The sequence below is a fragment of the Pogonomyrmex barbatus genome, unplaced genomic scaffold, assembly GCF_055798465.1.
Source record: "Pogonomyrmex barbatus isolate J1 unplaced genomic scaffold, ASM5579846v1 scaffold18, whole genome shotgun sequence".
NCBI lineage: Eukaryota > Metazoa > Arthropoda > Insecta > Hymenoptera > Formicidae > Pogonomyrmex > Pogonomyrmex barbatus.
Window position 1 is genome coordinate 4,104,746 of NW_028297114.1, and position 13,533 is coordinate 4,118,278.

The 13,533-nt window shown below is 32.4% G+C and overlaps 1 protein-coding gene across 3 annotated transcripts in view; it reads left to right on the forward strand.

The window, feature by feature from the left end:
• Positions 1 to 13,533, forward strand: part of LOC105431714 (uncharacterized) — a 227,752-nt gene that overhangs the window by 67,368 nt on the left and 146,851 nt on the right. The gene's annotated exons all lie outside the window — the stretch shown is intronic.

Genomic DNA, 13,533 nt, shown 5'->3' on the forward strand with positions numbered 1-13,533 from the left:
CTGGATATTTATAATTTTATTAAATTGTACATGAAATTTTTAAATTGAACGTAATTATTAAGCATTCCTGTAAAAATTAATTTTTATTTTACTTTTAAAATGAAGGAAGAAATGACAGAAAAAGTCAGTTGAAATAAGATTTATTAAAATTTACATAAATTTATCATACATCACAAAAACTATTATCTGGAAATGAAAGACATTAGAATCTTTTTGACAAATTAGATATTAATATAGCTTAATCAATCAACAAGTGCAGTTGGATCGACAATATTGATACTCTTGTGAAACTATTAAGTCATTGCGGGATTAAGAGGGAGAGATCAACAAGTCGCAGATAACGATTAATTGACGCGAAGAAACGATTGTCGCATGAGATTATCTCGCGAATGATCAACGATAATTGCAGCGCGACTTTGCAGAATAATTTTCTATTCGTCGATGATGATTCTTGTTGAGCGTTAGGGGGAACTCTTGCGAAGATTGCGTGGTTCTCCGAGGCTCGAAGTTAGTCGTATAACGACGTGAGGAAAGTTTGTGATTGGCCGATGATGTTTAGAGGAAATTAATTGCGAGTTAAGAACTCTAATGGCACGTTAAGTTTGGACGATCAATATTTTATGAATCGCCGGTCAATTTGATAAAGAGTTGGGAGAAAAAGTTCAAAGTTCGCGAGAATTGAATTAAAAATCTTCATCACGATAATTTTTATAGGATTATTTTTAATCTTGAAGGAAAATATTAGAGAAATGCTTTTTTTTTTAAACAAAGCTTTTTGGGATCGAAGGAATTTTAAAATTGAAAACGATATTAGTTGATATGAATAATTTAATATTATTTTGCGTTTTATTTTGCACTCTGAAATATTGTTGCATACAGATAATTTATGTGTTAGATTTAGTAATCCAGGCAAATCTTAAATACAATCATCATAGGAGGATTTGTATAATACTTCGTATCACTTGTCGCATTAATAGTGATCATGGTTGAACATTGTCGAAGTCCGATCTAAACTAACTAGATATCCTTCGAGAGTGGAAGTTATCCCATTAATGATGCACCACTAAGTTCGCGATCCAATTTCATTTGTAATCCATGGTATGATCGTTCTATAATGGGGACGATTAATTAAAGAATGAAAATATATGTTGATTTTTATTATAAGAACAAGAAAACTGCTAATATATTATTAAAATAAAAAAAAAACCATATAACACATATCCTTTTCTGAGATTTTTATTTAATTAATATGTTATAAAGATTACAAGATTTGTACATTGAAGTAAAGATTGGATTGTTACAGTAATATATAATTAAAATAATATTTATATTATCATAAAATTTTGTTCATTATATTATCATAAAATTTTGCCTTATGTTTTAGAACAGAAATTTTTGTTTGTAAAGAGATATGACGTAATAAATAAAAATAAGGTAAAAAAAATTCTACTAATAAGCCATCAATTTCATCAACTGTTTTCCGACTTAAGATTATTACAGTTTTTTTATATCATTTATCATTGAAATATTCGATTCAAAATTAATTTGAAAGTGTAATTTGATTGGTGTTTAATATAAAATATCGCTTATGTATTTCGATCAGAGAGCTGCATCCATTAAATTATTATAAAACAAGCGATCACATGAATATCCATGATTCCTGTGAAGTGGTTATCGCGTGTATTTTCTCACTTTTGTTGTGAAGGGAAAGAAGATATTTGGATCAAATATCTGCGATTGTAAGTTGAAATAAGTCATTTAAAATTATTATTAACAAATCGTTGCGGACTTTTTGATTCCTTGGGATAAATCATATTGCTTTTTTCCCAATTTTCCCGAGCTCTTTCTTTTTTTCTACCTATATTATATATTTTAATTATAACTTATATAATATATAATTTAATGCAATTAAACTGTGGCTCACGAAAGCTTTTGCATTTGGAAAATATGCGCAGACAATAATTTGATGCGGATGAGTTTTTGGCGAGAGAACAATTTTCTTATGGGTCAAAAAATAAGTTAATAAAAAGAATGAAATTTGTATTATTATAGAATTGTTATTGTTATATGTTTTTTATATACGTATATTTATATACGTTTAGTCTAACGACAAATTTTGATAAATTTACGTCGGGAACAACGTGTAACTATATAATCTTCTCAATCTCGATATTACAATTTATGGTTTCCTTCTCATATGGAAACTGTTTTCTATGTCAAAGATAACTATAATTATTACGATTATGCGTACAAACGTAATATTACTGAATATGTTCAAGGTATAAACGAAATTTCATTTATTGAGATGCACGTGAAAGTCGCAGTCGCACAATCGAATGTAGAGATCAGTGTAGGCGAGAGCGAGACAAAATTCGATTAAAAGGCCAAGTAACAAATTAATTGTATGCGATTAACCACATGTTAAACTGTTCTGCGGTGGTTCTGACCGGGCATTCGGACTTTGAAAACGCCGTATATGCGTGTGCATTGTTTGCTTATTCGAGGCCTCCTCCTGGCCATTCAATGCTGTCTGATCATTGACCAGCGAATTTACTGGGATTACTTTAGTTGTTGCTTATTATTACATAGACTGCACAAATATTTTCCCTTAGAGGCTTTCAAATAATACTAACACTTAAAGCAGATCATTTAGATCACTTAAAAACTGTATAGAACTTTTATTAGATTAGATTTTCAATAGCAAACACTTCTCGTTAGATATTTATACTTTATATTGATGTATAATTCATAACGTTGGCTTTCAAAATAAAAAGCTTGAAGGATTTTTTTAAGTTTTATTTGAAAATTATTACAAAATAAAATTATTTTTAATTGTTCATAATTTAAAAATTATTAATAATAAAATTAGTATATATACTTTTCTAATTATTATATCATTTAAAGAGATCTATCAATCGCTATTTTAGAAAGAGACAATACATATTTATTGGAATATTCTTATTTTGAACGCAGCAAATTTTACATATCGTACTTTGAATTATTCCGATCGCGATCGCCTAGGAAGATTTCTTAGTCTATACGTGACACCGATCGAGAATACAGAGCAGAGTCGATTTAAGATGGAGAAGGCAAGGAGAGATAGTCGCTTCGAAGCATCTACAAAATAGAGACATCCCTAAAATTAAACGACTCCCATATTTATGATTTTAATTTAAACATGAACATGCATATTCAAAATTATTAGCCTGTTTTACACTATTATATGTAAAATTAATTTTTAATAATGAATTGAATCAGAATATTTACACATAGCATAGAAATTGTTTTATGTGTAAAAATTGAGCATTTGACTTCAATTATTTTTACACGAGATATATTTAAAAGAGAAGGCGTAAAAAAAATCTACATGTTCTGAATTATTATTACATATAACGATATTAAAGATTATCAGCACAAAGTAGTATTTTTTTCAACTGTTAGGGAATACAATTGGATCAAGCAAAATTGTTCACGAGAGTCACAAGCTGACAAGCTTTACTTTCGTCGATAAACACGCACACTTACACAATGGTGTCTCCACTTGTATTATACCATAAATCCCGGAGCGTGCTCGATGAAGCGAACGAGTACAGCTTTTCTCGGATAAACGACCGACGCCGTCGTTGTTCATCGTGGGTGACGAAATCGCAATTTCCGCGTTCTTCCATCGCACATCGTGCATGTATGCGTGCGTGCTCGCGCGTGTATACACGCGTGTGCGTGAAGTGGCGAGGTGTGAGATAGAGGCGACGTAGAGGATCTCGCGGAGTGCAGAGACGCGATGGCCCGTAAGCTACAGATAAGAGGCGAGGCAAAACTTTGGTTGGCTGTAGATACAGGAGAGAGGTGCTTTTTTTCACTGTCTGGAGACGACGGAGTAGATACACCAGAAGATCGGGAAGGCATAACAGGCAAAAGAATGGCGGGTGTTGGGACTAGTAAGAAAATCGAAAAATACGATGCGTTGACTGCTAAAATAAAATTCAAAAATGCGTTCAAAATATACTTTGCCGAGAAGTTAATTCGTTTATTACGATTGTTGCAAAAGAAATTTATATAAAATAATTGTTAAAATTTGTGTAATAAATCGCATTTCATACAGAATTAAAACAGAAATTTATCGACAAAATTAGTCTATTTGGTAATAGATGAAAAAAAAATATTGTTTTTTTATTCCCAATTAATCAGATTGAATTTTATTCGTTATAACAATGATTTAAATAAAATTGATTCGTTTAATAAATAATTTTTTACATTGATACAAATAATTTAGTAATTATTTATATAATATATTGTACATTATTTTTATATAGGAATTATTTTGTTTAATAGAGATGTGATTACGATAGTAACAAGTGAATTTATATTAACATATAATTATTTGTCGTTGTATTCAATTTGTCGTTTCCTAAGTTTACCTAAAGTAATGCTTTTACTAGATCTAGTGAACTAACAATTATTACGCACTCTCGTTAATCACAGCTCGTTAGACCAAATTAATGACTCTTACGAGATAGTAGAATCTAAATTGATGAAGACTGCGATATAGCGCAATGTGCTTGAAGCTTCGTATGAAGACGAATATAAATTATGGTATTTAACATTTACATAATCTTCGATTAATACAGGAAGTAAGAATAGAACATTTATTACGAAATTTGAAATATTTCTTTTCCGGAAAGGAAATAATTTCGGTAGACACGAATCTTACATTAATCACACAATAAATTTTCAAGCTCACTTTTAATTTATAATCTATAACAAACGTGTATGAGAAAATATGGGATTTTTATAAATTGGCGAAATCGATAGGTTCGATCGTAGATGCGCTTTGCACGAAGCGCGTGGCACATTTTTCTCGATAATAATAACGATTTTACCAGGTAGCCTCGTAATCTTCCGTCGAGCGCTTTCGACACGGTAGATTCGCCTTCGCCATACGTTACGATTAGGTTCATCGTTTTGCCGAACGTTTACAATCGACGATAAACTCTGGCGCAGATTTATCATCGTGGTACATATACATACGTATACATATGCGCGCGTTCAAGCATGCACGCGAAGCACAAAGGGCTGGCTTTTGAAATTAGATCATCGAGTCGAGGTGGAGTGGCGGCGGAGGAGGCGGGATTCTGAATCTTGGAATCGGCTTAACGTCGAATCCTTGAATAAGCCGGTGCACTCTCCGAAGGTCCGTTAAGCCGGTCGTTTAGTCTGTACACGGACTCTTCGGCGAGTGGTACATTCGTTAAAAGCGCCGGCGCCGTACTTTGCGGATTACATCGTACTTTTTGGAATGGAGCGTTACCAGACGTAACGCGTTGCCGCAATTTTGAAAACGGGATGCAAAGCCGGATCTGTTTTACATAACATTTTGCTTTACTAGCGAGATAATCGGAGACAATTAATTGTAGATATAACTTACGGGGATTATTACTTTATTAAGTAGCCTTAGCGATTTAGCGTTCACAGCGACATAATTATTCGCGAAAATAGCATCGGATAGATTATGTAATTTTTGTTGCTTTTGTTGAATATAACATAGATTAACAGTCTTTTTATAACTGAAATAATTAAGATAAGTAGATATATTAATATTAAGATAAGTAGATATAGATCAATAATATATCCGCTTGTTTCAAGTAATGACAATACTTTAGGATACTTTTAAATTAGTAAGGGGTTATCACGAGCACTTCAGTATTACAGTTTTGTATTTATTATTTCAAATGTTATATTAATTAAAATTGAAATGATAATTAAATTACAATGTTTAATAATGTTGTTTAAATTTCATCAACATTGATTTTCGCATATATTTGATTTTATTTTAGTAGCAATATTAATAAATATTTAAATAATCTTTATTTTCTCTCTCGCTTTGTTAAAATTATAACAGAATTTTAATTAAAAGTTTGATGGTCGTGATCACTAAGTCAAATTACTTTATTTAGAGTTTGCAGTTGAAAACATCTATCGAACTGTATCTTTGCGATGTGAAAACTGGAACAAAATCTTGGAATTATGATTTTAGATATACGACATGATGTGCAGATGACATATGTCATTATTTAGAATCATGAATCTATTGCTTCCGAGCTGATATATTTGCCGATCTTTCTCGCGACTCGCGGATTCCATCGACAATTGCAAAAAGCACCGACCGAGTTTCCGGCGTGTTTTCTGGCGCGTCGCGATTGGTGGAAGGCTCTGGCGGACGGAGGAACGCTTCCGGAATTCTTATATGCACTCTCTGTACCCTCATATCCATCGTCGTTTTTTCGCTCGTCAGTCGACGATCTTCGACGAACGAACGGAGATTCCAGATTACTTTTTGCATCAAGCCGTGTCCGGCTGTTTACCTTCTCCATCAGTTTTTCGTGCATCAGCTGAATTTCTATTATGAAAGAAATAAAATTTGGTCGAATGATATTTTCGAAAATATACATTATAAAGTATTACATAAAGTACATTTGAAATTGTTATTTAATAGTTCCATTAATTTTAGATGAAATTTGGTCGAATTAATTTCTTAAGTTTAATTAGATCTTGTTCTGAGTTATCGTAATATTAATTTTGAGATTAAGAACTTTGTCTTTATTATTTTATTAATAGCTCGAGTTATATCCTTGCTGGCTAATTCTACATTTGTTTCAAACCCGTTTGAAATTTACTCTTCAATTGTAATTTTATTAGAATCTATAGCAAATACAAATACTTAATAAATTAAATTTTCTATATGTGAAAGAACGAATATCAAGAATAAAAATTTGCAAATCATAATAAACACTCGATTTTTCATTCTATAGTTACATACACATACGTAGTGTCATTCCGAGAAACTTGGAAATAATCTCTTTAAAATTATAAATCGTAGACTTGTGAGAAATGCATTTTCTGCAAATGGAACAGTAAAAGACAGTATTTGCACGTCTTGCAGATGGTCATAATGGCGCGAATTTGTTAAAAGTCGGCGAGTCTTGGGAAAAAATATCTCCTGTGCGTCTTTCGTGGTTTTTACGATAAAAGCATTCGCGAAATATCGCCTGGTCTGATGGGAACGAGAAATATTCATATTAATATCGCCAGTGACATAGATGTATCTGAGTAATTAAAGTCTTGGCGTTTTAAAAGCTGAAATAGAACAGATGGTTATTATAAAATTGAAAAACTCATATAATACACTTTTTAAACAAAGACTTTCTTTTTGAGATTCTTTGTGAAATGTTATTTGAATTATCATACATTTCTATTATATATATATATATATATATATATATATTTATTCAGCAATTTATTTTAATAATTATAATTATTTATAATTAATTTTATTGATATAAATTGTTTTTCGTTATTATTAACAGAAATATTAATTTGACATGTAAATTTTAATATTTTCTCATTTTAATAATAAAATAGTAATTAATCTTTGGTGAATGTGTGTTTGTTGAAAATTTCTTTCACTAAAACGATTGTCCTCGCGTGACAAAATAAATCGTTGTCTTCCTAAATTGGGAAAGCTGATGATTGTGCAGCGGACGGAAATAAACGACGCGGAGCAAACGCAACCTAGGCATGTCGGTAAATATTGACTAGCTCTCCTTTGCGGAGGCGGTTGAATTAACAATTCCATTAGTATTATACCAAAAGATTTAATACATTATTTTTGGGGGGTATCTGTACCGAACACGTTTGATAGCACACTTAAATATTTTTATAATTTTCTTAATAATATTGAAATTTTTAAATAGATATGTTTGTAAAAAGTGTTGAATTTTGCGAGAAAATTTGCTTGATTGTTAAAAATATTTGACAAATTTTATAGTATAGATTATTAAATTATTATAAAATAATAATTAATAATTTTTGAACACTTCAGAATTTAAAGCTATTCAATCTTATTAATAGTATTTTGAGAATTAATATATACATGTATATAATTTTATTAAAATATCATTTATATTGTTATGTATTGGTTATTGTTTTGGTATCATTTGCAAGTCATGTCACTATCACTGTGTCATTGACGATAGTAATTTCGTAATAACCTATTAACTCATCGATTAATTATTTATGCCCATGAACAGAGAAACCTTAGCAACGATATTGTAGTCTATATTATACAACCGTAAACAGTGTTAGATTGAGATAATTGAATTAAGCCAACACGAAATGCATTCTTAATATTTACGAATTGGAAGTTACTTGATCTGTCGTATCTCGATACTTGTATATTTTGAGTAAACATGACTCATGTGGTTATATTGATTATGGGTATTTGCATGCTTTCGACAATGAAATGGAATTGAAATTTGAAAGGTGAAACTGATCTCATTTCCCAACTATTTTAAAACTGAAAATTACATCTTTTTTAATTTTTGAGGCATTTGCTTTACCAAAAATGAATTATATTTTCCTAGTTGTAAGCAGTAAAGTTAAATTAATATCATAAATTGCGTAAGAATTCCGATGGAGATTTGTTTTCGAAAGCAGCATATATTCGCGCACGATCCGCAGATTCGTCACGCGGTCTTCAATAATTTCATCACGTCGATATGGTTGCTACGCGAGATTGCGCTCGGCCGATGACAGAGTTAATTACGTTCTTTCGACGCAGTAGCTGTTGTACGCTGCACGTGTTTCAAGCAATCGGGAATACTGAAACACGGGATATTTGTTATTCTTGTTTTGCACTATCGCGTTTAGATAGATTGTTCGTATATTTGATTTAATCCGACAGGCAAACGTGGACATGGAAACATATGGAGGGATTCAAATCTGAAATATCTTATCAGATATATTTTACGTATATTCGATATTTTAAATGTGCATTGAATATTAGGACATTATCAATATATATATAAACGTACGTACATTTCTATCTTTACGTCTAATTATATTGGTGAAATAATTCTTGTATACATATTATTTTTCATATTATATTCATATTTTACATATTATTTATATAAAGGATAAATATGAAACATTATATCGTGTAATACAATCAAAAATTTGCTTCCATATGATACTAAAGGAATTGAGTTGTATTATGATAAAAAGAAGAAAATTATATTTTTGCAACTTGTTTGTCTATTTTATTTGAGTAATTGGGTATACTTTATCAAGCATTATTATTTAAAAATGTAGTTTATCGTCTTTTTTGTTTGTTGCTCATTTTATGTGTAATTATTCTCTATAAAAGTTTTACGAAACGTAAATTGGAGTAAATACATTGATTAATATTTCTATGACAATTCCTGTGATAATTTGTAATTTTCCACGTGTCACAGACAGTGCTGAATCCCTTGCGCTGTACCGAATTCACGCACCAGTCTCGAAATTGGTTAATCTGCAGCGGTCGCACCGCGATTGGGTTTGAATCGGCGACATTCCGGCGCCCTTCCTTTGCCTCGCTAGTTAAATAATCGAGCAATCTCGGAACGCGAGATTGCTCATCTCGCACGTGGTCATTTCGTAGTACACGAGTTCCGCCGCGATACGAGAAAGATGAGAGAGAGAGATGAGACAGATGTTCGCAATAGGCTACATTCTAAAGAATGCTCGAATCTAGAAACCAACAATTTATTTTCATTTAAGCAATCTGAAATGAATTTTAATCGTATCACAAAAGGTTAATACACCATAATTCGCTATGGCATATCAAAGTGACACTTTGTTTGATTTCCTGATTTTACTTTATTTCTATGATACTTTTTAATGAGTGTACCGTATCGTTTCCATCTCTCAATGCTTCCTGGACGAATTTGTCCAGGAATTTGTCGCGCTAATTCGAATCCCGAGCACGATCTCGGTTAATGATTTTTATCGCGAGTTTCGCGACTGCATTCCCACAGCAGAGGTGTTGTATATTTATATTTTTTTTTTTCGCTGCTATATCACGCGTATGTACAAATTCACACGAGATCGAACATTTCGGTCGGGAGCGGACTGTAATTGTCGTTTGTCGGCCGTTAAATGCACTCGAACTTTTAATGGCGACCAGATCGCCATAAAGCCACGCATGCGGCATGAAAATAGGATTAGTTTCTAGATATCAACGATGATTCACAGTGGAGAGAATGAATGAATAATAATAACTTTATCTACTTCATTTTTAACGCGTATTAAATACCTCTAGCTTTTTATATATTTTTATATTTTTTAAATTGCATTTTTTTGGGCTAAGTGTGAATCACGTTTTGTTCATATCTATATTTATAGAGAAATTTTTAAAAATTATATCTACCTTTTATCCTTTTATAAAAAAAAATCTCATAATTTCCATTACTAAATTCAAATTGAGATTATATATTTTTTCTGTGGTTCCACTCTATGTTTTTTAGCAATTTCGCAAAATTCGTAACTGTGTAAAAATTACACAATAATTTTAAGTCGCGTAGTCGGAAAAAGACCAATGCTATTTTCGTGCTTCTCGGATTTGGATTTTGTGTGTTATAAACGTAGGAAAATTACAAAGGTGGACGAGCCCTCTCGCGCAATGGTGAAATTGAGTAATCTCAAAACGCAGCGCAGAAATGAATATATCGCGCGTGACTGCTCGTGAAACGTGATTATCGTTTGCCAATAGCGAAACGCTTTGGTCGAACAGCTGCCAGAACATTTGACACGAGTGCCACCGAAATCGTTACCGTTGAAGCGGTTCGGTGTTTCGACTTTTCGACATTTTTCGATCTGCGCTCTCGACCACGTGTAGGTTGCACGAGCACTGTACTTTGCGATATACTTTTACGACTGACAGCTCATATATTGCAAATTTGCACGATACTCAATGTACTTATCAATACTCATTCTATGCACAGTCCATATATATATATATATATATATATATATATATATACCTCCATAAACGAATGGAAGCGAAACAGGTCCATATATATATATATATATATATATACCTCCATAAGCGAATGTAACAATCTAGTATTATAAATTCGTAAATTCTTGATGAATACAATTGGAACAACATACAGAATATTTGCCTTATCACGAAAGATATCTTTGAAATTTACATTTTTTAGGATTTAGCATATAGTATTTTTATGTAAATAGAAAATAAGAATAATAAAAAAAATTTTTATATAGATAGAAAATAATAGGAAATAAGAAAAATAGATAGAAAATAAGAATGCATCGTACAAATAATTTAAACTCGATTATTTCGTAATACGTTTTGTGAAATCGGAATTTAACTGGAAGTAGATATCGCATCGAAAGGATTTAATACTAAGAGGAAGTTACTATCAGAGCAATCCGACCAGGTGGAATTTAAATCGCCAAAGTTCACCTTGTAGACGGACGCGAATGGAATCTTCTCACGCCATTTTTTTTTTCTCCCTGCAACTATCTCCCATTTCTTCCCTTCCATATCGATTTCTTCTCGCGGACGCTGCCTTTTCTTTCGCCACGGAAATCTATAACTATCAAGACTTCTCTATCTCCCAGACAGGGGTCCAAAGAAATTCAATTAGGAGCTAGATTAGCCTACGTGGAAAAGTTTATCGATTTTCTATTTTTCCGGAAGGCGATTTCCAGTCGGCCAATTGCGACGATCGGTTGTTGAACGTTTTCGATCGACAAAAGTCTGATCCGTAACCGATTTTCCGGGTCAATACGACGTTTCAATATGATCCCGCAGAGGTGATTAACGAATAACGGAATTTTGAATAAAAAGATAAATTTTCTCGCGAGTTTGCGTTCACCCGACATAACTCGATGTTGACAATCTGCAGTTGGCGATGATGAAAACTGGGTTTACCAGGCGCAATCGTAAATACAACGAGCACTATCGATCTCTTGTAAAATATTCGAAAACGCGACTAAAAGCTATAAAAGAGATTTTATTCAGGAGAGAAATTGCGAATGGCATAATATTTGTTTAAATTTCCCTACGGTTAAATAGCAGACGAATTTGATTTTAATTAAATACTAAATATCGCTGCGGCATGTCCCAAATGCGGGACATTTGTTTTAATTAAAATTTTTGATGATTTTCGAATCTGGCGAAAGGGGAGCTATGTAAGTTGGTTGTTAGGAGAAACATCGCGAGAGTGCACTTTGACATTTTTCTCCCTATTTCACTGTGCACTTTCAACGTAAAAACGCGTAATATAGTAAAATAAATATGAGCTAACTGGGGCTCTGACGCATAAATAAAAGAATATTTCGCAACAAGGCTGTAATTAAAATAGTTACAGACGAAACCGTATCTAAATTATATGTATACCGTGGAGCATCCGAACTTTTCTTATCGGTGGCAGTTTGTGCTGCACGAAGCGAGTGTGAAATTTTTATTTCTCTGATTAAGTACAAATTTATTTTCCGCCTAAAGGAATATACGCGACATAAATTTTCTCGCAATGTTTTATACACTCTATTTCTCTCATGATTTACGCATTAGTTTTACAGTACAACAAGTTCTCATTGTTTCATGGATCATTTGAGTCGAATTACAAAGGTTTGTAAACCATGTATGTTGCTCTGCTTGCCGTATCGACTTTTGAGAGAAAATGTAAAAAGTTGTCAAAGATGCGCATTCGCGCATGTGAAGAGATCACGCTGTTTTACGCTCTCGTCATGCCTCGTCGTCGGTATGTCTATCTTTTCTTCGATATATATCGAAGTTGTGTCGTGACGCATACAAATGCGGAAGTTAGACGAAGAAGTGGAAGACATTGTCAGATATTGCACATTATGCGTGTTTGCCACTCGAAGTTGAATACCTTTGCAGACATCTTCTTTCCAAAAGCTAAACATCTCGTTAAATAAAATGAGCTCGAAATCTTGATAAGATTGAAGAATTTCTCGAATGAATTTTATTTATTTATATCGACAAATAAGCTTTGAATTTTGAATATGTACCAGTTGACTGGAAAAAAAAAAAAAAACCATTTTGCTTCGTTAAATGGAGTTGCTTTGTTGATTTTATTAAACATTTTTATTGCGTTACAGCATCACTACGTGTATTAATTACTGTAGATTAATGGGCAAGTTACGGAATCGAATTTGCTTTGGCCAATGTTTTGTAAAGGTTTTGCAAAGTCCTCGTGTGCGCATAAATTTGCGGTTGCGTTAGTGAAGAAGTTATTAATTAATCATTTCTTAATTAGATTGTAGCTTGTTAAATGTCTTATCTGACATCTTTCATGCAATTGAAAGGCTAATGATAAATATTATTATATAACAATTCATTCTATTGTATTTTTAAGAGAGCACCTAACGCGAAAAATTTAATCTTTCAAAAAAATTTTTATCAATTATTATAATTCATATTAATGTCGCTCTTCTTCCGATAGTTTTCTTTGACAAATAACAATGTGGTAACCAATGAGAATAAAAGGCGAATTCCAGCTGACGGACCGCACGTTGCGATATGTTGGAACTTTGCGATTCGAATTTAAAGAGCTGCGGCTGGCAACGAGGAGATATGATTTCGTTGGCATAATCAGCTGGCACAAATCCTGCTTCCAAGTTTTACGGATGCACTCTTCGTGGTTTGAATATTTTCCCGCAAAG